This window comes from Amblyraja radiata, chromosome 16 (genome assembly GCF_010909765.2).
Source record: "Amblyraja radiata isolate CabotCenter1 chromosome 16, sAmbRad1.1.pri, whole genome shotgun sequence".
In the NCBI taxonomy this organism is placed as follows: domain Eukaryota; kingdom Metazoa; phylum Chordata; class Chondrichthyes; order Rajiformes; family Rajidae; genus Amblyraja; species Amblyraja radiata.
The window spans coordinates 22,131,251-22,157,396 of record NC_045971.1 but is presented as its reverse complement, the minus strand read 5'-3'; the positions used below and the strand labels follow the sequence as shown (position 1 = coordinate 22,157,396).

The window sequence follows — 26,146 nt, the reverse complement described above, 5'->3', positions numbered from 1 at the left end:
GCAGCCTCGTTCCACATCCCCAGCTGCTGCAGATAAGAAAATCTCTTCTTTTATGGGGGAAAAGCTTCTAATTGTCCAAATCAAGCATTGTAGACGTTGCTTAAAACTGTAAGGAAAGGTGCATTGTGATGGGTTTTCTAGCTCAACAGATTTTATCTGTGATCTTGTTGGCAATTCAACCATCTTTGAAAGAAGCATTTTGCACTTTTGGAAATGTTTGGATATATTTTAGCTGCAATGACAGTGTGAAGATGAGTGAAATATGTTTTAATTCCGCGCACAATTAAGAAACAATGTTAATTTTTAAATCGCCTTTCTGATTCCATTATATAATTTGATTTCTTCCATTTCCTCTTAATCTCATTTGCCTTCACTAAGTTTCTCACACCTGTTTCCAAAGCAAATTGCTTTTCAAATTTAAACTATGACAACCAAACAACAGCATTTGATTCAGTCAAAATAATGTGAGTCAAAAGTCTAAAGCTTGGATTCATTTCCCCTGAAGGCCCCCTACTTGGGCGAGCTGGCTGGAATGGAATTGTTTCATTTAAATCATGGTCGAACCCTTCCCTCAGTCAGAATTCCTCCTCCTCCTCTCAGCCTTCCATTCTGTGGGATTGATGATTACCCAGGCAAGAAGATAAAACAGAATAAAACTTGTCCACAGCGCTGATAATGAAAATCCATAAAAAGAGCTGCTTTCTGCAGTCTTCCAACGGCATTAACATCACTTTCAACACGGAAATAAACAAACAGAACTTAGGGTTTCTCACCCCCCTTTGTTTACGTACTATTAGCGTACTCTTTGAGTGTGTGCCACATATCAGGTATGCTTTTGTCAAGTTATACAGATTGCCTGGGAGAATTGTCTTGGCATAGCTGGCTCAGGTAGAATAACTTACTTTGAGGCAGGGCAGCAGCATACATATCCGTGCTTGGCACTGCGTATTTTTAAAGCTAGTTGCAAAGAGGCTGTGAGTGGGGCTGCGGTCAGCTCTGCAACACTCCAACAAGTTTATTTTTTTTAAACCACACCTCCATGTGGAGCCCAGTAAATGAACCTTACCTCCTTGGAGAATTATGTAGTTAGTGCCACGGAGGAGGTGTATGAGCAAATATGTGTTTGTAATGCTGATTGCTGCAGAGTAGTCACTGCCTTCAATGTCTCTCGCTGTGGTATGTCAGATTGATCTGCATGTAATCTGCACCCCACTTACCGTCAGAGGTTAAGTGATTCATGGTCATCTCTGTTTATCCCTGAAAAATTCATTATATAGGCTGCAATGCAGTGTGGTGAATGGCTGATAAAAAGATAAGACTGTTCGATTAGCTTTTTGTAACTTTGTCGGCACCAGAAACGTGGCGACTCTTGCGTACTGCCGAGGTGACCATTTTACCAGGTTGTATGCAAAACAAAGCATTTCACTGTACCTAGGTAGGTACATGTTACCATAAAGTATCATTGAACGGAATGATTGGAAGACAGTTCAGGTGAAAGGTGCAAGTAGAGTGACGGAAGGAAATTGCCGCCTGCCACGTGGTCATTGATTTTTTTTTAAAGAGTGCGGTTTCTATACCCTCATGAACATTCTTCTTGGAGAGAAAGGGATATTTAAGTTATAGCCTCAAGATCTGCGATCATTCCAAAGCAAAATAGAAAGCTGCAGCAACAGGATGTGGATGAAAGTCATGGGTGAACTCTTGAGGGAAATTGCAGGATGCAGTTACTGGGCCGTTTCTGCAATATCATTTCCATGTGTCTCGCTAGGTGTCAGGAGGAGAGGAGCTAAAGCAGAGTTTGAGGTTTAGTTTTAGAGATACAGCGCGGAAACAGGCCCTTCGGCCCACCGAGTCCGCGCCGACCAGCAATCCCTGCGCACTAACACTATCTTACACACACTAAGGACAATTTACAATTATATCAAGCCAATTAGCCTACAAATCAGTACCTTTGGAGTTCAAGTTCAAGTGAGTTTATTGTCATGTGTCCCTGTATAGGACAATGAAATTCTTGCTTTGCTTAAGCACACAGAAAATAGTAGGCATTTACTACAAAACAGATAAATGTGTCCATATACCATGATATAAATATATACACACATGAATAAATAAACTGGTAGTGCAAATAACAGAAAGTGGTTGCTAATAATCAGAGTTTTGTCCGAGCCAGGTTTAATAGCCTGATGGCTGAGGGGAAGTAGCTATTCCTGAACCTGGTTGTTGCAGTCTTCAGGCTCCTGTACCTTCTACCTGAAGGTAGCAGGGAGATGAGTGTGTGGCCAGGATGGTGTGGGTCTTTGATGATACTGCCAGCCTTTTTGAGGCAGCGACTGCGATAAATCCCCTCGATGGAAGGAAGGTCAGAGCCGATGATGGACTGGGCAGTGTTTACTACTTTTTGTAGTCGGTGATCCCAGGGAAAACCCATGCAGGTCATGGGGAGAAGGTACAAACTGCGTACAGACGGCACCCGGAGTCAGGATCGAACCCGGGTCTCTGGTGCTGTAAGGCAGCAACCCCATCTCAGAGCCACCGATTGTAAAGATGATATTTGCATTGGAGAAATTGCAGAGTAGTGGTGTTAGCCCAGTCCGTCACTTCAGACTCGAGCCCCCTCCAGTGATTCCATATACACTGCACGATGCCTTGGAAAAGCAGTCAACGTATTCAAAGCCTTGTCCCACCCTAATAATTTCTCCATTACCTTGCACCTGTCAGGCAGAAGATACAAAAGTTTGGGCTTGACTTGATTGTATTTATGCATAGTTCCCGCTGACACAGGAACAGATTCTTCCCCTATGTTATCAGCCTTCGGAACGATCCTATCATAAGCTAGGGTACTATCTGATTCACCGCTACTTCACTGTGAACATTGGACTTTATCTGTGGAACTGGTGCGCCACAGTGCTGAGAACTATATTCTGCACTCTGCATCTTCCCCTTTGCTCTTCCTATTGTTCTTGAGTTAGACGATTGCTTTTACGTCAAGTATTTTCTGTTCTGAATGGATAGCATGCAAAACAAAGCTTTTCACCGTACCTCAGCACACATGATAAATAATAAAACTAAACACTAACCTGAAACTGTTTTATCACATGGAAAATGACTGATGGAATACTTCAGATGTTGTATATGTGGGGATTAGAAAGGATGTTTGCAGGACCCTCACACGTGTTCAGAATGTATATTGCCAGAGGAGGTCGTTGTGGCAGGTACAATAACACCATTTAAAAGATACAGTTACATGGATAGATTTTAAGTTTAGAGGGATATGGGCTAAACATGGGCAAATGGGATTATCTTAGATGGGACATCTTGGCCAGCATGGGCGGGTTGGGCTGAAGGGCCTGGTTCCATGCTGTATGACTCTCTATGACTCTATTTATCAGGTTGTTGCTGTATTTTGATGAAAGGTGAGACGATCAACTTAACCACTGCACCATGTTACAAAGGAGGTGAAAAGTAATTAACCATTCCATAGAGACCACTCCCTCCGTAACTCCCTGGTCAATTTGTCCCTTCCCATCCAAAACCAAACCCTCCCCTGGTACTTTCCCTTGCAACCACAGGAAATGCTACACTTGTCGCTTTACCTCCCCCCTCGACTCCATCCAAAGACCCAAGCTGTCTTTTCAGGTGAGGCAGAGGTTCACCTGCACCTCCTCCAACCTCATCTATTGCATCCGCTGCTCTAGGTGTCAACTGCTCTACATCGGTGAGACCAAGCTCAGGCTTGGCGATCGCATCGCCCAACACCTCCACACAGTTCGCATTAACCAACCCGATCTCCCGGTGGCTCAGCACTTCAACTCCCCCTCCCATTCCCTATCCGACCTTTCTGTCCTGGGCCTCCTCCATCGCCAGAGTGAGTCCCACCGCAAATTGGAGGAGCAGCACCTCATAGTTTGCTTGGGTAGTTTACACCCAAGCGGTATGAACATTGACTTCTCCTATTTCAGGTGGTCCTTGCTTTCTCCCACCTTCCCCTCCCCTTCCCAGCTCTCCCACAGCCCACTGTCTCTACCTCTTCCTTCTTCCAGCCCCCCCCGCCACCCCCCGAACGCCCACATCAGTCTGAAGAAGGGTCTCGACCCAAAACGTCGCTCCATAGATGATGCCTCACCCGCTGAGTTTCTACAGCATTTTTGTCAACCAGCAATGGGGAATAATTTAGTTGAAGGAATAAGTACTGTTAACTGTAGCCATGAGTGTGATGCCAAAGTTTGTAGTGCCCGCCTGATGCTAGAATTAAGGACATGTCACAGAGTCATACAGCAACTCAACTCAACCATGCCAGCCGAGATGCCCCATCTAAGTTTGTCATATTTCCCCACATTTGACTCGTATCCATGTAAACCATTCCTATCCATATATCAGTCCAAATATATTTTAAATGTTGTTCTCCTACTGCCTCAACTACCGGCTCTGGCATCTCATTCCATATACTCACTACCCTCTGTGTGAAATGTTGTGAATTAAATATTTCCCCTGTCACCTTAAAGCTATGCCCTTGTTCCCCTACCCAGTTCTTGCTTCCCCTACCCAAGGATAAAAGACTGCATTCCCCCTATCTATTCCTCTTGTGATTTTTAGCACCCCTATAAGATAATCCCTCAGCCCCCTGCTGTCCAAGATGCCCCATCTACGCTAGTCTGACCTGCCCACCTTTGGTTCATGTCCCTCTAAACCTTATCTTTCCACGTTGTTATAGTACCTGCATCAACTACCTCTTCTGGCAGCTTGTTCTATTTACCCACCACCCTCTGTGTGTAAACGTTTTCCCTCAGGTTCCGATTAAATCTTTCTCCTCTCACCTTAAACTTCTGTCCTCTAGTTCTTGATTCCCCTACTCTGAGTGAAAGATTCTATTCCCCTCACGATTTTACACACTTCTATAAGATCACTCCTCAACCTCCCTTGCCCCAAGGTGGTTGAGGGATGATCTTGCCTGCCAAAGTCCTTGCCTGCCCATTCTCTCCATACAGCTCAGCCCCCCTCGAATCCTGGCAATATCTTCATATTTCTTCTCTTTCCAATTTAATAGCATCTTTCCTTCAGCATGATGATCAAAACTGGACACACTACTCCAAGTTTATGGTAGACACATTTAAATGCTGGAGAAACTCAGCGGGTGAGGCAGCATCTATGGAGCGAAGGAAATAGGCGACGTTTCGGGTCGAGACACGTCTCCAAGTGGTGACACAAGGAACTGCAGATGCTGGAATCATGAACAAAACACAAAGTGCTGGATCTGGTTATAGGTTCACCTGGCAACCACTGACATAGATAGGACAAAAGAGGATCCCTAATTACTCTTAACCCTCATCCTAATTGGAACAGGGTAAATAAGGTCAGAAAGCTGAATGCATGGCTTAAAGACTGATGTGAGAAAAATAGATTTTGGGAGATCAGTGATGCAAGATCACCCCTCAACCTCCTTGGGGCAAGGGAGGTTGAGGAGTGACCTTATAGAAGTGTGTAAAATCGTGAGGGGATTAGAATCTTTCACTCAGAGTAGGGGAATCAAGAACCAGAGGACAGAAGTTTAAGGTGAGAGGGGAAAGGTTTAATCGGAACCCGAGGGAAAACGTTTACACACAGAGGGTGGTGGGTAAATAGAACAAGCTGCCAGAAGAAGTAGTTGATGCAGATACTATAACAACGTGCAGGTACTATAACAACAAGAATACAAACATCATGCAAACTTTAATCAAACCAAATTAGCAGAAATAAATCTATATTAGGAGTGGAATGGATCATCTGCAGGCAGATGGGGTTAGTTTATCTTGGCATTATGTTCGTTGTGGAATTGTGGACATTGTGGACCTACATTGTGGGCGCTGTATTTGTAATTGTCAATGTTCTGCATCAGCTAAGTTGTGGAAACAAAAAACTCCAATAATCCCTTATCCAATTGTTTAGAAACCCAGTGGTTTAGCATCTGTCACGTTGGCAGAACACTGTGCAGAACCACTGATTCTGGGTGAGTGAGGGGGGGGGGGGGGGTGGTTGAAAGCAGGAAGAGAGGAGAGGCAGGACAAAGCATGGCAGGTGATAGGTGGACACAGGCATGGGGAGTTTTTGATAGGCAGATGGATTCTTACCTAAGTGGCATTAATGTTACTTGTCACTTTCTTACCCATGGTTGGATGTTGTCTTGGCTTTGCTACATGCAGCCAAGGATTGCTTCACTTTTGCAGCTGTGAATGGAAGTGAAAATTATACGGCCATCAGCCAGAATGCTCACTTCTGATCATTTGATGGAAGAGAGGTCATAGATGAAATACCTGAAGTTAGTTAGGTCCAAACATTGAGTTGAGGAACTCCTGTTGCGATATCCCGGGGTTGGAATGATTGACCTCCATCAACCATCTTCTTTGGTGCAAGTTATGACTCTTTCACTGGAGCCTTTTCCCCTCAATGCCCATTGGCTTCAGTACTACTAGAGTTCCTTGATGCCACACATGGTCCAATGCTACCTTAACACCATGGACAATCATTCTCATCCGATCCCTGGAAACCATGATTGGACTAAGGCTTTGATGAGATCTGGAGTGAAGTAGTCCTGGTGAAATCATTAGACATAAGTAACTGCAGATGCTGGAATCTTGAGTAAACTGAAATTTGCTGGTGAAAATTATTGATGAGGAGGTTATTAGTGAGTAAATGCCAATTGAGAGCACTGTTGATGACACCATCCATCACTATGTTGTTGACTGTACCGACAGTTTAAATAGCTAGATTGAGCTGAAATTTTTCATACCTCTAGTTTCCCTCTCCTCTGACTCTGTCTGAAGAAGGGTCTCGACCCGAAACGCCAACTATTTTTCTCCAGAGGTGCTGCCTGACCCACTGAGTTACTCCAGCATTTTGTGTCTATCTTTGATATATCTGTCTTTTTTGTGAATAGGACAAGCAGTCAGAAAGGGAGATGGCGTGTTGGCCTTTATTACAAGGTAATTAAAGTATGAGGGTAGAGGCATTTCATTCCAATTATCGAGAGTCCAGTGAAATCACATCTGGAATAATGTGTGCAGGTCAGGTTTCCCTACATAAGAAATTATATACTTCCATTTGAGAGGGTGCAGATTAATGGAAGCTTTCTCACATAAGGAGTTAAACATACTAAGATAATACTCTCTTGTGCATTTTGAAGAATGAGGGATGATCTAAAAATAACATGCAAAACATTAATGCGCTTGACAGGGTTATTGAGATATGATATTTGTCCTGCTTTGGGTTTACAGTTTCCGAGTAAGATACAGTATATGTCATTCATGACAGAGATTAAAATAAATTCCTGCAGGCAAAGTTCTGTGAATCTTGGTCATTCTCTACTCAAGAGGCCTATACAGAAAATATTGTTTTTAGCCACTGTATATATTCAGGAAATACATTGGTAGAATCAAGCGATGGATAGATTGGACAGGAAGGCAGTGCTGAGGTAAAATATTGGCAATAATCTAATAAACTGTGGATTAGGTACAAAGGATCAAGTGTCTTACTTTTGCTTCATATCCTAATCATATTCATGAGCAAAATGTTTGATTCCACTCAGTTTTGTGAATTTTACTCTAGACTACAGATACAGTTAAAACAGCAATGAGTGATTTGCAAGTGAACTAAAATATTGTCTGTTGTTTCATATAACCATATAACCATATAACAATTACAGCACGGAAACAGGCCATCTCGACCCTTCTAGTCCGTGCCGAACACGTATTCTCCCCAGTCCCATATACCTGCGCTCAGACCATAACCCTCCATTCCTTTCCTGTCCATATAACTATCCAATTTATTTTTAAATGATAAAAACGAACCTGCCTCCACCACCTTCACTGGAAGCTCATTCCACACAGCCACCACTCTCTGAGTAAAGAAGTTCCCCCTCATGTTACCCCTAAACTTCTGTCCCTTAATTCTCAAGTCATGTCCCCTTGTTTGAATCTTCCCTACTCTCAGTGGGAAAAGCTTATCCACGTCAACTCTGTCTATCCCTCTCATCATTTTAAAGACCTCTATCAAGTCCCCCCTTAACCTTCTGCGCTCCAAAGAATAAAGCCCTAACTTGTTCAACCTTTCTCTGTAACTTAGTTGCTGAAACCCAGGCAACATTCTAGTAAATCTCCTCTGTACTCTCTCTATTTTGTTGACATCCTTCCTATAATTAGGCGACCAAAATTGTACACCATACTCCAGAATTGGCCTCACCAATGCCTTGTACAATTTTAACATTACATCCCAACTTCTATACTCAGGTGGGTCAAATTGACGAAGTAATTGTTAACTTCAATAGTTTACATTTTCAAACCATCAATACTGTGATTAATATCTTCACCAAATGACAATAGTCATGATCAGGTTTCAGACAATATCCTTATTTCTCAATCTGAGCAATGTAACAGATTGGATGTTTACCGAGTAAAACGTCCCCTATCCATGTTCTGCAGAGTTACTGCCTGACTCGCGGAGTTACTCCAGCACTCTGTGAAAAGTCACCTATCCATGTTCTCCAAAGTTACCACGTGACTCGCTGAGTTACTCCAGCACTTTTGTGTCATTTTTCTTTTGTAATCCAGCATCTGCAGTTCCTTGTTTCTATGTTTTTTTTCTGGTTTGTTGCAAGATGGCGCTGGAGTATGCCGATTTTGGACTTTGTACCCATACACTGGACTGGAGTATGTGCTGGACTTTATCTTGCACTAAACATTATTCCCTTGATCATGTATCTATACACTGGGGATGGCTCGATTGTAATCATGTATTGCCTATCAGCTGACTGGTTAGCACACAACAAAAGCTTTTCATTGTACCTCGGTACAGGTGACAATAAACTCAACTAAACTCCGTCAATTCGATGCAATCGCCCCACTGTTTTAAATCTCTTCTCCTTTACTCGCGACTTATGTAAGGGTTACGCACTGTGAACACTTACTTAAGTCCGATCTAACGTAAGTCGGAATCACTATCCCCATCCTCGACCGAAAATAATTCGCTGAGAGGATTAACTGTCTCAGTGGCATCCGGCTGCATCTAGGGCACTTTCTGCAGCGCCTTCTGGGTAAGCACCACCGCCATTGCCAGCTTGTTTATGATGTAAACTTGAGTGATCGGAGATTTGGAAAGAAATGTCACCCATTCCTTCTCTCCAGAGATGCTGAGTTACACCAGCTTTTTGTGTCTATCTTTGGAAATTACAAGCTGCCTTGATTGTCCTGGGGACTGAGTACAGAATTGTTCACATCAGTGCGAGTTTATGTAAGTCAGGAAGTGTGTGTACTCTGGTATTTTTTCTTTTTGCAATATCTGTTATATTTGTGCATAGCTTGATTGAATTTATGATTTGACTGGATAGCAGCCAAAGTCTTTGACTGTATCTCGATACACAGGACAATATTAAATGAATACCAATAGGAATCATACGTAGTGATGTAAGGAAACAGCTGAGTAAATGGAAATAATGAGCCCATCTGCTCCGGCATTCAATCATGGCTGATCTATCTTTCCCTCTCAACTCCATTCTCCTGCCTTCTCCCCATAACCCCTGACAAGTGGCAATGACATGCTCATCCTGACTTTGTCCTGCTTTCATCATACAAAAGCTGAAAGTCAATGACTTGAAAAGGGAAAAGGGGATATTTTGTTGAGGATGGAACAGTTTATTAAAGGCCAGTGGAGATTAGAATTGCTGAGGGAGAATGTAAAGGTATAGTGTGCCTTGAATTCCCACTGAGTCCTGGCCCTAGTTATGAGAAGGAAGCCAAGACTTGCACACTTTACTGAAGGAATTCACCAGTGGAGTTGAGTTGCACAGCAGGCCTGCGTTTATCAGATTTATTTATTTAAATGGCTGCTTGACCCTGATCCTAACCTTCTACTCAACTTCACAAATATTGCTCACACTGTACTTAAATATGTTTAAATGTATTCAAAACAGTGCTGTTTTAAGTGCTTGGACACAGTTGCTCTGAAACAGATTGGTAAACACAGTGTTGAACCTTTGACAATTGGTCCTTTGAGCGTGACATTGTGGCACACAGTAGAGTTGCTGCCTTACAGCGCCAGAGCCATGGGTTCGATCCTGACTACGGGTGCTTTCTGTACGGATTATGCATGTGCGATTGCTCGGGTTTCCTCCTACACTCTAAAGACGTACAGGTTTGTAGGTTAATTGGCTTTAGTAAAATTGTGAATTGTCCCAGCAGTTTTTAAGGGATGGTATAATAAATGCTATTACAGAAAGTTGGCAGCATCTGCACATGGAAGTGGCTGCAGGAGGCAATAGGAGGCTGGTGTAGGAAGGAACTGCAGATGCTGGTTTAAACCGAAGATAGACACCAAAAGCCGGAGTAACTCAGCGGGACAGGCAGCATCTGTGGAGAGAAGGAATGGGTGACGTTTCGGGTCGAGACCTTTCTTCAGATTGTGGAGGCCCTACAGCAGCCGGATGAGTGAGCAGATCGAAAAGTCTTACTTAACCATAAAGTCTTACTCTTATACTTGTGTATGATTGTACAGAGGCCAATTCACCTGCACATCTTCGTGATGTGAGAAGAAACTAGAGCATCTGGAGGAAACCCATGTAGTCACAGGGAAAATGCTCAAAAGGCTCAGTTCTTATATCTCTGAGGCTTTCGTCATCATTTATCCATAATGAGAATACTTAATGTTTTTTTTATTTCTTTAACAAGATGTCTCCTTATTTTCATGTGGATCAGGCTTTCTGCATGAACCACCAATATAAACTGAGGATTTGTGTGTTTGATAAAGAGAATGCATTTTCTTTTTGTAGTTTAAGAAGAAACTGCAGATGCTGGAAAATCGAAGATACACAAAAATGCTGGAGAAACTCAGCGGGTGAGGCAGAAGAAGGGTCTTGGCGCGAAACATTGCCTATTTCCTTCGCTCCATAGATGCTGTCTCACCGCTGAGTTTCTTCCGCATTTTTGTCTACCTTTTCTTTTTGTAGCTGGTCTTTGCCTATTGCTGTTTGCCTCGAGTCCACTCTGTCAGTAAATAAGGCTACTTTTAATGTTCAGACACAAGGTCAAGAACATAGAAACAAGGAACTGCTGATGCAAGTTTACAAAAGGTTACACAGAGTGCTGGAATAGTTTAGCAGGTCAGGCAGCATCTCAGGAAAACATGGATAGGCAACCTTTTCAGGTCAGGACTTTTCGTCAGACTGATGGTAGGAGGTGGTGGGGGGAGAGAGGCGGGACAAGACAAAGCCTGGCAAGGAATAGGGCAACACAGGTTGAGAGGATAATTTGATAAGCAGAAGGTTGGCAAAGGCCAGAGATGAAACGACAGAAGGTGTGAGACAAAAGGATCGAGGAGTTGCAAATTGTGAAGGTAGAGGAAGGAATGTAGGTGGAAGGGGAGGGGGGGGGGGGGGGGGGAGTGGAAGAAATAGTTGCAAGCCAGGATGGGGCAGATGGGAGAAGGAGGTGGGAGGTAGTGTATGGAGGGAGAGGGGAGAAGGGAGGGGGTTTGTAGTTACCCAAAATTGGAGAATACAATGTTCATACAGATGTTGGTTTGTAAACTACACAAGCAGAATATGAGGTGTTCTTCCTCCAGTTTGTGTGTGACCTCACTCTGACAATGGAGAAGGCCCAGGACAGCAAAGTCAGTGTAGGGATGGAAAGAGGAGTTAAGAACCTAGCCTGAAATCAGATTGGTAGCATAGTGGATAAATGACTGTTCCAATAGCCAGAGACTTTGACCATTGATTCACGGTGAAGTGTTCTAATTTGACAAAACACAAAGTGCTGGAGAAACTCAGCGGGTCAGGCTGCACGTGTGGAGGGAATGGATGGATGACATTTTGGGTCAGGACTATCATTCAAACTGATGGAAAAGGGGGGAGAAAACTGGGAAAAAGAGGTGGGCTTGGGGCGAGGCCTGGCAGAATGCAGGTGGATACAGGTGTAATAGATGGGTGGAATAAGTGACAAAGGTTAGAGATGAAAAAGAGACAAAAGGTGTCGCCAAAGGAAAGAAGAGGAGGAATAAAAAATGTAAGCTGCTGCCTGACTGAATACCACCAACTTTTAGCTTTTCAGTCAAAATTCCAGCTCCAGCAGTTTCCTGTGTGTTCAAATTTTGTCAGTGGCTGCTGGGAATTTTAAATTCATGTGAGTTCAAATTAAGGCTGGAAAGATACAAAAGCAAAGCTTCAGATGAATTTATTCCACATTTCTATGATCTGATTGTCTGCTGGATGTGTGTTTGTAATTTGCAATTCTTTCGTAGCTCTCTGCAAATGCCAAAATAGATAAAATCACGTTACAACAGTCTTTCAGTTGATGAAGATGCAACGAAATGTACAGCTTCTGTTTCAGCTTGCGGTAGAATCGTTTGTGAAAATGGATAACTTTCAATTAATAATATTATAAAGAAAATCTTGTCACAAGAGCTTAAGTCCCGTTGAGTTGAATTGAATTGTTTAAAAACCCATAACAAGATTTTCTTTATTCAATTCAATTCAACTTTAATGTCATTGCACAAATACTGAGTATGGGTACAACGAAATGCAGTTTTGCGTCAGTCCGTAGTAGTGCAATATAGAAATTTTTTTAAAAGAGGATACAGAACAATAGAAAATGCAAAATAATTAAACAATTAAACAATGGGGACGGAGGGACCGGAGGAATCTATCGGCGGGACTCCGAGTTCAGCAATGCGATGGTATGATTGTAGAAGCTGTTCCTCATCCTACTGGTACGAGACCTGAGGCTCCTGTACCGCCTCCCTGATGGGAGGAGGGCAAACAGTCCATGATTGGGGTGGGAGGGGTCTTTAATGATCTTCCCAGCTCGTTTCAGACACCGTTTTCGGTGGAGGGCATCCATGGCAGGGAGCGGGGCGCCGATGATGTGCTGCGCGGTTTTCACCACCCGTTGTAGTGCCTTCCTGTCCGCAACAGTGCAGCTGCTGTACCATACCGTGAAGCAGGCGGTCAGGATGCTCTCGATGGTACACCTGTAGAAGTTGGTCAGGATCTGGGTGGACAGGTGGGCTTTCTTGAGCCTCCTCAGGAAGTAAAGGCGTTGCTGTGCCTTTTTGACCAGCTTGGAGGTGTTGAGGGACCAGGACAAATCCTCCGAGATGTGCACCCCGAGGAATTTGTAGCTGGAGACGCGCTCCACCTCAGTCCCGTTTATGTGGATGGGGGTATGTCTGCCTAATATACTATCCTAATGGAGCCTGGACCAGACCCATCTGTGTACTGGAGAGTTACGGGTAATTAGGAATGGCCAATAAACTCAAGTGTGCCATGAATAGATAAATCACAAAAAACACATCAAAGTGTGGTTGGTGGTTAATATCCCAAGCTCTGAATGAACTTCCACATTGCAGTGTGAACATAGACCAGAACAGTACAGGGCAGGAACAGGCCCTTCGGCTCACAATGCCAGAGTCGAACATGATGCTAAGATCAAGTAATCTCATCTGTCTGCAGGTGATTCATTGTCCCTCCATTCCCAGCATATTCATGTACCCTCTTCAAGAGAGAGCTTGATAGGGCTCTTAAAGATAGCGGGGTCAGGGGATATGGGGAGAAGGCAGGAACGGGGTACTGATTGGGGATGATCAGCCATGATCACATTAAATGGCGGTGCTGACTCGAAGGGCCGAATGGCCTACTCCTGTACCTATTGTCCATTGTCTATTTTCTATTATCTACCCATCTAAAAGCTTCTTAAACATGACCATTGCATCTCCCTCCACCACCACCCCCGACAGTGCTTTCCAGGCACTCACCACTCTCTGTGTACAAATGTTGCTCAGCACATCTCCTTTAAACTTTGCCCCTATCATCTTAAAGTTATGGCCTCTCGGCTTCCTTCATCACCATGTGTTATTTGACCTCTGGTTCAAACAGTCGCCCTTCACGTAAACATGCACTATGAGTGGACGACCATTATGATCCGTGTCCTCTCTGGGTAGCAGATGGCCACGGACACCTTCCAGCAACAATGACTGGATTAGAATCTGTCCAGCAGTCATTTCCAAGGGATTGCAGGAAGAGCGAGACTGTAGGTACATAACCATCACCACCAACACGACTGCAAACACACCTATCAGCCCTCCCTCTCCCCATACCTCCAACACCCTCCCCATCTTTCACGACAATTAAAGTACACAGCTGAAAGGTATATTTATTTAACCCATGTATTTATGAATAGAGGGGTGGAATCTCAAAGTGAGACCCTAAACCTTTATGAAACTCTGGGCCCTATTGGAGTATTGGGCAGACAGTCGTTTAAGTAGGGTCGCAGCACTTCATTCCAAAGGCACACGGTTTGAATTCTTTGCCACATTTTTTATTAATATTGATGGGGTAGCACAGTACTGCAGCTGGTAGACCAGCTGCCTCACTGCACCAGAGACCCAGCGCTGTCTATGTGGAGTTTGCACATTCTCCCGGTGAGCACATTGGTTTCCTTCGGGAATTCCGGGTTCCTCGCTCATACAAAAGATGTGTGTTGGCTAATTGGCCTTTGTAAATTGCCACTAGTGTGTAGGGAATGCATGCGAAAGTAGTAAACACTGCCCAGTCCATCATCGGCTCTGATCTTCCTTCCATCGAGGGGATTTATCGCAGTCGCTGCCTCAAAAAGGCTGGCAGTATCATCAAAGACCCACAACATCCTGGCCACACACTCATCTCCCTGCTACCTTCAGGTAGAAGGTACAGGAGCCTGAAGACTGCAACAACCAGGTTCAGGAATAGCTACTTCCCCACAGCCATCAGGCTATTAAACCTGGCTCGGCCCAAACTTTGATTATTAATAACCATTTATCTGTTATTTGCACTTTATCATTTTATTTATTCATATGTGTATATATTTATGTTATAGTATATGGACACATTGATCTGTTTTGTAGTAAATGCCTACTATGTTCTGCGTACTGAAACAAAGCAAGAATTTAATTGTCTTATCAGGGACATATGACAATAAGCTCACTTGAACTTGAACTTGATAACAACTCGTGTGAATGGGTGATCAATGTTGGTATGGACTTGGCGAGCTGAAGGTTTTTTTCCATGCTGTATCTCTCATTCCAATTAATTATTAACTTACATTAATATTTAAATTGATTTAAAATACGCTATTTGCATACTTTTACAATAATTGATGTTTTCGTTTATTATGTAGATGCATTTCAACAATTTCTAAATGTCATGGATTATTGGAGACATTTAAAGACAATGGAAAAGACCTCCTGAAGGTGCACTGTGCATAGACCATCAATGTGTTGTGTTTGCTTGTCTGAGACACTTCACAGTTCATGGACTATGCTCTATGGAGGGATCATGGTAGCAAGGCTGATGATTTGGGGAGTCACCTGTCCCCCTCAAATAGGAGGCCAACATGAGAAGGACACAAAGTGCTACAGTAACACTGTGGTTCAGACAGCATCTCTGGAGAACATGAGACATGGGCCTGGTCAAGGACAAATGGCTCACTGTGCCCATTTCTAGGCATTACACTCTAAAATACATTAAAGGCCTTGAGAAGGAATTTGATTAAAAAAAATAATAAATAAAGGTTTTAGTTAAATCTGAAATTGATAATGGGAATTTGTGTGACTCTCTATGACTCTACTTCGTAAATGGAGGCCACCCATTCATTGCACACAGTTGGACACCTCCCTGCACATCAAGACTCCTCCCTGCTCTAGTACTTCAGATGCACCAAATGTAAGGAATATCACATAATCCCTGCGACTCGCAGCAAGTCCCCAGGTTTTCACCTAGTGCACAAAAACAGCGACAAGTGATCCAATTTCCAAGTAGTTGGCTCAGTTTCTCTCCCTGCAGATTGATTTCATTCTTGTGTGAACTCTCAACTGGTAATCTCCAAGTTTATCCATAACACTAACTGGGGGTAACTCCACTCTTAAATACAAATTACTTTAATGACTAATTGAATGGCTGATTTAAGTATAGTCCAACAAAATATGTAAATGCAAATCTCCAGCTGAAACAGAGTCACTGTGAATTTATTCTGCATGTCCATGATAAACATTCGTCTGCCAGAGTTGACTATTTAATTTGCAATTCACCCGTATCTCTATGGTCATCAGTGTTCTCTCCAAATTTGCCAAAATAAATAAAATCTAGTCCTTGCAGCTTTTTAAATGCTGTGAGATCAGCCATGATCATATTGAATGGCGATGCAGGCTCGAAGGGCCGAATGGCCTACTCCAGCACCTATTTTCTATGTTTCTATGTTTCTATGATAATTTTCTGTTAATAATATTAAAAGACATGTTAATACTTTTGCAAATGTAGCTCCAGTTCCTTCAGAAAATAACCTTGCTTCAGATCTCCTGCTGATCAGTGGGCTGCCCAAGTTCAGTATCAGAGTGGAAATACATCTTCCGTAACCATAGAGGCTGCCTCAGAAAGAAGTGATATTTTTGAGTGGATGATCCCGAACCCTTGATTTTCCTTTCTGAACTTCCGTAAACCTGCTACCTAAAGCTCGTTCCAAGGTGTCAATTTTAGGCACAATTTGTTGTGGTTCCACAACAATGATGCTATGACCAGGAAAGCACACCAACACTCTACCTTCCACAGAAGACCAAGGACATTTGGCATGTCTCTATTCACTCTTACCAACTTCTATAGATGCACCAGAGAAAGCATCCTATCCGGATGCATCACAATTTGGTAAACAACTGCTCTGCCCAAGGCTGCGAGAAATTGCAGAGAGCCATGGACGTAAGCCAGTCCATCACACAATCACACCTGCCTCAGGAAAGCGGCCAACATATTCAAAGACCATTCACACCTTGTTCATTCTCTCTTCTCCCCTCTCCTGTCAGGCAGAAGAAAAGTTTGAAAGCATGTACGACCAATTTCAAGAACAGCTTTCCCCCCACTGTTATCAGATCCTAGAAAGGACATCTCATTTGTTAAAGATATATTCTAAATCTATCGCATTGCAGCCCTTGTGGTGTTTGGTTTTATCGGCACTGTCTCTGTACCTGTAACACTACATTCTGCACTCTGTTCATTTTCTCTTCTAAACTACCAATAATCTCTCTTCATAATTCTTGAAATAATTCCAATTTTCTGAAAAAAAGATATTGCCAGTTTAGTTTGATAAAACACATGTCCTCTCTGTAATGTCTCGAAGACCCAGGAGCATTTTTACATTGTTAGAAACCTAAGCATGAGAGCAACACTTTTGCAATTTACATTGTGAAATAAATGCCTGATGCAGGACCCTGATGGGCACTGATCAGGTTTTCTTGCTCTTCGCTTCTGTTTATTCCCCGAGGTAGAACTGCAACGTCCCAGAAAGGAAGCACATGAAGCCAAGGTAAACCATCTCTACTGGGTCCCATGACTTCTCTCCTCCTTCTATCCAAACCCCATTTCAATGGCAGTTTGATTGCATCTGTTTGGGTGAGGGAGCAAGTTCATCTCAAAACCAGAAGAGACACAAGTTTAAGAGACACAAGTTTGAGAGACACAAGTTTGGGCGGCATGGTGGCACAGCTGGTAGAGTCGTTGCCTTACAGTGCCAGAGGTCCTGGTTCGATCCTGACTACGGGTGCTCTCTGTGCGAAGTTTCTACATTTTCCCTGTGTCCATGTGGGTTTTCTCCAGATGTCCTGGTTTCATCCCACATTCTAAAGACATGCAGGTTTGTAGGTTAATTGGCCTCTGCAAATTGTCCCTAGTGTGTAGCATAGATCGAGTGTTCGGGTGATCTTGGTTGGCATGTACCAGGTGGGCCGAACAGCCTGATTTCATGCTGTATCTCAAACTAAACTAAATTAATGCGGGGGTTGGAGGCCCCTGAATAATCCGTGAACCCCACCCTGGAACAACCACTAAACCCAGAAGGAATTAGTTACAAAATCATGTTAAGCACTTTTCATCGACATCGCACATATTCCCTCCATTAACATCGCAACCCCAAAACCGCCCATTATTGCCGTATCCCTCCACTCTTCCATTATATCTCTGCCTTGGTTGTGGCTCACAATTCTACCTCATTAGTTCCCAATCTTGTCACTCCAATTCCTCGTCACGCCTCCTCTTTACCTGAACGGTCAATTTTGAAAATCTATTTACATTGTAAAAATATGTTATCGCAATCAAGACAAATATAAAATCTAGAACCACTGGCCAAATATTGCAGAGAAATGTATTGGAATATAAGCTTTAATTGGGCTCGTTGAGGTGTGCAGTCCAGAGGTGCACTACCTCTTCACAGACCCGCTTCACCATTTGAAATGGATTTCATCAATGAAGTGTTCATATGCCGAAGATGTATTTTAAAATCGAACAGGAATGTCACCAATACACACTAAGTGAGTTGAGAAGTAAATTAACTTTTCAGCCTACGGATCAGTGAACCCGTTGCATAATTGTTTTCATACAGGTCCAGCTTTGTAAAGTTAATGATGAGGCATGAAAAAAATTACCATTAATTTCTTACAGTTATGCAAGGCAATGAAAGTCTAAAGGTAACATGAGATCTTATGGCAACAGTGGCGGAATGGTTATGCTACTGTTCACATTCTTGCCTGACTGGTTAAAGGATGATAGAAGTCCCTCAGCATGACGAATTAACCCTATTAATCCCATCAAACCTTCTCAGCCGTGTTCCTGAGCCTCCTGTTGCTGCCCACTTTAATTCTCCATCCCACCCCGATTCTGACCTCTTAAACTGTGGCCCCTGGTTCTGGACTCCCCCAACAACGGGAACATGTTTCCTGCCTCTAGTGTGTCCAAACCCTTAACAATCTTATATGTTTCAATGAGATCTTCTCTCATCCTTCTAAACTCCAGAGTGCACAAGCCCAGCTGCTCCATTCTCTCAGCATATGACAGTCCCGCCATCCCGGGTATTAACCTTGTAAACCTATGCTGCACTCCCTCAATAGCAAGAATGTCCTTCCTCAAATTAGGGGACCAAAACTGCACACAATCCTCCAGGTGTGGTCTCACTAGGGCCCTGTACAACTGCACAAGGACCTCTTTGCTCCTATATCCTCTTGTTATAAAGGCCAACATGCCATTCGCTTTCTTCACTGCCTGCTGTACCTGCATGCTTACTTTCATAGACTGATGTACAAGGACCCCCAGATCCCGTTGTACTTCCTCTTTTCCCAACTTGACGCCATTTAGATAGTAATCTGCCTTCCTGTTTTTGCTACCAAAGTGGATAACCTCACATTTATCCGCATTAAACTTCATCTGCCATGCATCTGCCCACTCCCCCAAACTGTCCAAGTCACCCTGCACTCTCATAGCATCCTCCTCACAGTTCACACTGCCACCCAGCATTGTGTCATCTGCAAATTTGCTAATGTTACTTTGAATCCCTTCATCCAAATCATTGATGTATATTGTAAATAGCTGCGGTCCCAGCTCCGAGCCTTGCGGGACCCCACTAGTCACTGCCTGCCATTCTGAAAGGGACCCGTTAATCCCTACTCTTTGTTTCCTGTCTGCCAACCACTTCTCTATCCATGTCAGCACTCTACCCCCAATACCATGTGCCCTAACTTTGCCCACTAAACTCCTATGTAGAACCTTATCAAATGCTTTCTGAAAGTCCAGGTACATTACATCCACTGGCTCTCCCTTGTCCAATTTCCTAGTTACATCTTCAAAAAATTCCAGAAGATTAGTCAAGCATGATTTCCCCTTCGTAAATCCATGCTGACTCGGACCGATCCTGTTACTGCTAACCAAATGTTCGGCTATCTCATCTTTTATAATTGACTCCAGCATCTTCCCCACCACCGATGTCAGGCTAACAAGTGGGATAATATTAGCTACCCTCCAATCCACAGGAACTGATCCTGAGTCAATAGAACATTGGAAAATTATCACCAATGCAAACACGATTTCTAGAGCCACTTCCTTAAGTACCCTGTGATGCAGACCATCAGGCCCTGGGGATTTATCAGATTTCAGATTTCTTGCAGCCGCAGTTTTTTTTTTGCTTCAACTAAATTTCTGCCTTTATTACCACTTGGTCAGCGTGCATCTCAGCATTTCAGATTCAAACATGCTTTTGATTTTCGTTAGTGGGCATTACTGCCCTAATAATTCAGCAGACTATAGATCTAGTGATACATGTTCAGGTCACATCGCAACTGTCAGAAAACTTAAATTCTGCTGATCCACTTATCTGGAAATAAGAAGCTAGTCTCACCAACGTGATTTTGACTCTTGCAGATTTTCAAAATGTTCTTCAGTGAAAAAATATTGCCTGAAAATTCTAGTAGGAAAATTCCAGCAGGACATGTATCATCTGGAGTGAGAGGGACAGGGTTAATAATACTGAGACACTAGTTGGATCCTGACCGCGGGTGCCGTCCCGGGGTGGCATAGTGGCGCAGTGGTTGAGTTGCTGTCTTACAGCGCTAGGGGCCCGGCTTCCATCTTATGTGGAGTTTGTACGTTCTCCCTGTGATCGTGTGGGTTTTCTCCGGGTGCTCTGGTTTCCTTCCGAGCCCCAAGAACATGCAGGTTTGTAGCTTAATTGGCCTCTGTAAATTACCCCTCGTGTGAAGGGAGTGGATGCAGAAGTGGGATAACATAGAACTAGTGTGAATGGGTGATTGATGGTCAGCATGGACTCAGGGGGCCAAAGGGCCTGTTTCAGCGCTGGATCCTTCGATCAATCAATGCAGACTATAGACACTGCAGACATTATGGCCAGAATGTGGCGGCAAATCCAGAGGGGTGTCAGTAAAGTTTAACCACCTCCTCTCACCCCAGCCTCACACAATGGGTTTGCAAATTGTGCAAAACTGCATTGATTCCTTATCAACAGGCACTGTAAAAACATCTCCATCTCAGGAAGTACAGCTGTTCAAACTGCTGCCTCACCGCTGCCTCCTCATGGACAAGTCCGTGTCAGCAACACCACATCCCATGAGAGAAGAAATAAAACGGATGGGTATTGCAATTTGTGCATTGTTTGTACCCCAGCCCACCTAGAATAACATAGAACTGTACAGCATGGCAACAGGCCCTTCAGTCCACAATGTCCATGCTGAACTTGATGCTGGGCTAAACTAATCTCCTCTGCCTGCATGTGATCCACATACCTCCATTCCCTGCATATCCACGTGCCTATCCAATTCCCATTATTGCATCTGCCTCCCCCACCATCCCTGGCAGCATGTTCCAGGCACCCACCACTCCCTGTATAGAAAAAACTGCCCCGCACATCTCCTTTAAATTTTGCCCCTTAAAAGGGTGGCACAGTGGTAGAGCTGCTGCCTTACAGCGCCAGAGTCCCAGGTTCGATCCTGACCCTGGGTGGAGCCTGTATGGAGTTTTCACATTCTCCCGGTGACCGCATAGGACTCCTCCGGGTGCTCCGGTTTCCTCCCACATTCCAAAGATGTGCTGGTTTGTAGGTTAATTGGCTTCTGTAAATTATCCCTAGCGCGTGGGTTAGAACTAGTGTAGGGGTGATTGCTGGTCGGCATAGACTCAGAGGGCCGAATGGCTGGTTTCCAGGCAGCTTCTCTAAACTAAACTAAACTTAAAGCTATGATCTTTTTATAGAAACCTGTGAAAGAAGTCAACAAGAAGAGGGGCAGCACGGTGGCACAGCGGTAGACTTGCTGTCTTACAGCGCCAGAGACCCGGGATCGATCCTGACAACGGGTGCTGTCTGTATGGAGTTTGCACGTTCTCCCTGTGACCTGCGTGGGTTTTCTCTGGGTGCTCCGGTTTCCTCCCACACTCCAAAGACGTACAGGTTTGTGGGTTAATTGACTTCGGTAAAATGGTAAATTGTTCCTAGTGTGTGTAGGATAGCGTCAGTGTGCGGGGATCGCTGGTCGGCACGGACTCGGTGGGCAGAAGGGCCTGGTCATGCGCTGTATCTCTAAACTAAACTAAACTAAATTGTGAGACAATGGTGGAAATTACGGCAATGCTGCTGTTCATAGAGCAGGGGATTGAGGGGGTTAATCTCAACGCCACGAATGCAAATACTTGCTGTGGAATTCCGTGACACATCTGTGATCACATTTTCTGAGCTGTAAATCACAGTTCCCGTCAAACTTCTGCTACAGCTGAAACCCAAAAAAAATTCCATTCCTAAGCTTTTCAGTTCTGCAGATATATTTTATCTCACTCTCAGTTTAAGTGTTTTATTCGTCAAAAGCAAAGGGGAATAAAGTCTCCCCAAATAGCCTCCCTAGGTTCGATGTAGATTGTTACAGAGCCTGCAAGGAGAGCTTTGCCAAGTCTCCTGATCTCATATTACAAACTTCATGAAAGTTCAAAAGGGATCCTATAGGGGATTCTTTTTTCAACTTTTACTAAGGTTTCCCTAATGGTGCCTCTGATCCCATTGGATGACTCCCTGCAGAAATTCCAGGCTCTGGCATTTAAAGAAACTATTATGAACAACAAAGAAACGTAATTGTAAAACTACACTAACCAGCCTCTGCTTTAAAAAGCTGCTGAACCTTCAGCGATCTTGGTCATAACCAACCATAACCTATCATATTAGATGTTAGGTATATACTTGTTTCATACACAAGCAGACTCACAATAGTACAGCACAGGCCATTCAGCCCAGCATGTTACCTCTGGATCTATTGAAGAACACTCAGTCACTTTCAGTATCCTGTTCATTCCCCAAATCCCATATCCCTCCCTTGGTTTTGGAATTAGTTTTCCATTTCTCTTTGAAGGATACGATTGAATCTATATCCAGCTACTTGGTAACGAGCGGGACAGACAGCATCTCTGGAGAGAAGGAATGGGTGAAGTTTTGGGTCGAGACCCTTTTTCAGTCTGGAGACGGAGACTAGAGGTATGCAAGGGTAAGGTGAGAATACGTCAGATCAATCAAAGCAGACGATGCTCAAGGAAATGTAGAATGGTTTATTTCTTGATCATCATCTGCTTGGATCTGTTGTTTACACACCTACCCTTCTATATCTTTAGTCTCCCTCTCCCCTGACTCTCAGTCTGAAGAAGGTTCTCAAGCCAAAATGTCACCCATTCCTTCTCCCCAGAGATGTTGCCTGTCCCGCTGAGTTACTCTGGCATTTCGTGTCTATCTTTGGTGGAAACCAGCATCTGCAGTTCCTTCCTACACATAGTTAGTAAGCTTGGAACTAGTAATCAATGTTAGAACTGATCAGTGCCATTTACCAGATACATACAATGGAAATTAGTTACCGATCTTTTACTGAAGTGGTTTAACTACCCATATAGTTAAACCAAGAGTCATAGTCATACAGTGTGGAAACAGGCCCTTCAGCCCAACTTGCCCACACTGACCAATATTTCACATCTACACTAGTCCCACCTGCCTGTGTTTGGCCCATATTCCTCTAAATCTGAAGAAGGATCGTGACCAGAATGTTTTGGGTTGAAAAATGTTGCTATCCATTTTCCCCAGGGATGCTTCCTGACCTGTTGAGTTACTCCCGCATTGTGTGTCTATTTCTGCCGAGTAAAGATAGATGAAAGGGCAGCTACCCACAAACTCTAAATTTGATTTCCTTTTGATGTAGCATATAACATTCATAGAGTCATAGAGTCTTACAGCCAGGCTGTATGGAAACAGCTCCTTCCGCCCAACTTGCCCATGTCAACCAAGATGTTCCTTCAACACTCTTCCCACCAGCCTGCATTTTACCTATATATCTCTAAACCTTTCCTATCCATATACCTGTCCAAATCTCATTTAAATGTTGTTATAGCACCATACATAAAACCATTCCTATATCTGGAGAATTATTATCATAAAAATAATGCAAGCTTTATTCAAAAGGCATACTGAGACCAGATTTCTGAAGCTCGTCCCTTCAAGTTTATTGTCACGTACATGACTATAGTGATGAGTACAAAGGCAGATCTTGCTTACAGCAGCTTCACAGGCACCCAAGAAAACAGGTTCTATATAAATTGTACGTGAATTAACTTAAACATTGAAAAAGGAAGGACTGTATAAAATAAATAAGACATTTGTGCCAAAACATAATTAGAAAAGAAAAAGTCCATAGAAGTGCAAGAGGTGGTCTGTGGTATTTTGGTGATAGGAGTAGGGTTATGTAACCGTATGCAACGAGTCTGAAGAAGGGTTTTGACCTGAATCGCCCCCAGTTCCTTTTCTCCAGAGATGCTGCCTAGCCCGCCGACTCTAGCATTTTATGTCTATCCTAGAGTTATGTAGATTGATTCAAGAACCTGTTAGCTGTAGGAACATAACTGTTCCTGCTGGTGTAGGACTTCAGGCTTCTGTGCCTCCTCTCTGATGGTGACAGTGAGAAGAGGGCATGGCTGTGATGGTGGGGTTCCATGATGGTAGATGTCGTTTACTTGCAGCAATGCCTCAAGCAGATGCTGATAATGTGCAGGTATCATCCGTAATCTAAAACAAGGCAATATCACAGTGAAATTCAATGAAACCTTCTCAATAGTGGTTCCCACCTTCAAGGTAAAGGCATAAATCTTAGACGATGTACTGCGCGAGACAGAAGCAATTAACTTGCAATGTGTAGACAGAAAGCACCAAATGGCAATGGGTGGGACGTGGCCGGAACCATAGGATTAAATACAATTTTGTAATTAATTCCAGCTTTTCAAATTCTACAGATCTACAACTTGCTCCTATGTTTGTATTGGGTGAATCTCTCCTTTATATCTCAACTTTCTTTTAGACCTTCCCAAAACCCATTAAATGCTTAACTTACAAATAATCATTTAATGAATTAGAAGATAATCAAGGTCCTAATGGCATGGGTAAATCTAGTCTAACTGAAGCAAATTTTATGATCAGATGAACACACTCATAAAAGGTTACGACAAAGCTATACTAAAATTGTTTCCCAAGAACTGTAAAATAAAATAAAATAATTAAATATGCTCTGTGCCTTTAAGAATTTTATTGTACGTGGAACTTCTTTGAAGGCTATTCCAGATTGTGAGCGGAAAATTTTGGTAACTTTAAACTAAATGGTTTTGAATTTGCAAATGGGCCCATTCCTATTTAATATGACCATATTTTCTGACAGCGAGGGCTGGGTAAAAGGTATTGTTTTAAAATGGGATGAATTGGAAGTGTTAATGACAGTGCAGTAATTGAGTGTGACAGTATTTTGTAGAAGAATTCTGAAGAAACAGTTGAAAGTAGAAACCTCTGCCTATCTTAGTGTTTATCCTCATTTATGCTGTCAGATTCAAGTTACCTCAGGATTCAATCATAGGAACGGCCTTTAACACTTTGTGGAAAGTACATAACAATGGAGTAACATTTAGTGCAAGGTAAAGCCAGCAAAGTCTGATCAAGGTAGGCAAAAATGCTGGAGAAACTCAGCGGGTGAGGTAGCATCTATGGAGCGAAGGGAACAGGCAACATTCCAGTCTGAAGAAGGGTTTCGGCCCGAAACGTTGCCTATTTCATTCGCTCCATAGATGCTGCCTCATCTGCTGAGTTTCTCCAGCATTTTTATCCACCTTCGATTTCCCAGCATCTGCAGTTCCTTCTGAAACACAAAGTCTGATCAAGGATAATCCAAGGGTCACCAAAGTGGGAGATAGTAGTTCAGTACCTCAACCACAGAACGGTACTGAACTACTATCTACCTCTTTTGTGACCCTCGGACTATCCTTGATCGGACTTTGCTGGCTTTACCCTGCACTAATCATTATTCCCTTATCATGTATCTATACACTGTAAATAGCTCGATGGTAATCATGTATTTTCTTTCTGCTGACTGGAGAGCACGCAACAAAAGCTTTTCACTGTACCTCGGTCGGTACACACGACAATATACTAAACTGAATTGAAAGTACCACGCAAATTATGGACCTTATATTTGTTTGTACTTTGGACCACTGGACCATTTCCCAGATTCACTGACACTCTGTACATGAAGCAATGAAGATTTTAGAATCTGAGGAGGGAAGTGGATAGATGACATTCTAGTTTGAAGAAGGGCCCCGACCTGAAATGTCATCTGTCCATTTCCCTCCACAGTTGCTGCCTGACCTGCTGAGTTCTTACAGCGCTATTTTGATCAATATTTCAGCATCTGGAGTTCCTTGTGTCTCCAGGATTTTAATTTGAGGAACTCTATATTACGTGGGCAAAATGTGCGTATGCTTCTAATGTCC

The 26,146-nt window shown here is 43.3% G+C and overlaps 1 long non-coding RNA gene across 1 annotated transcript; it reads left to right on the top strand.

The window, feature by feature from the left end:
• On the top strand, positions 1-21,684 carry LOC116982334. The gene is made up of 3 exons (XR_004414427.1): positions 1-108; positions 15,171-15,243; positions 21,569-21,684. It is a non-coding gene; the product is annotated as an uncharacterized LOC116982334 (long non-coding RNA).
• Positions 21,685-26,146: the final 4,462 nt, after the last annotated feature.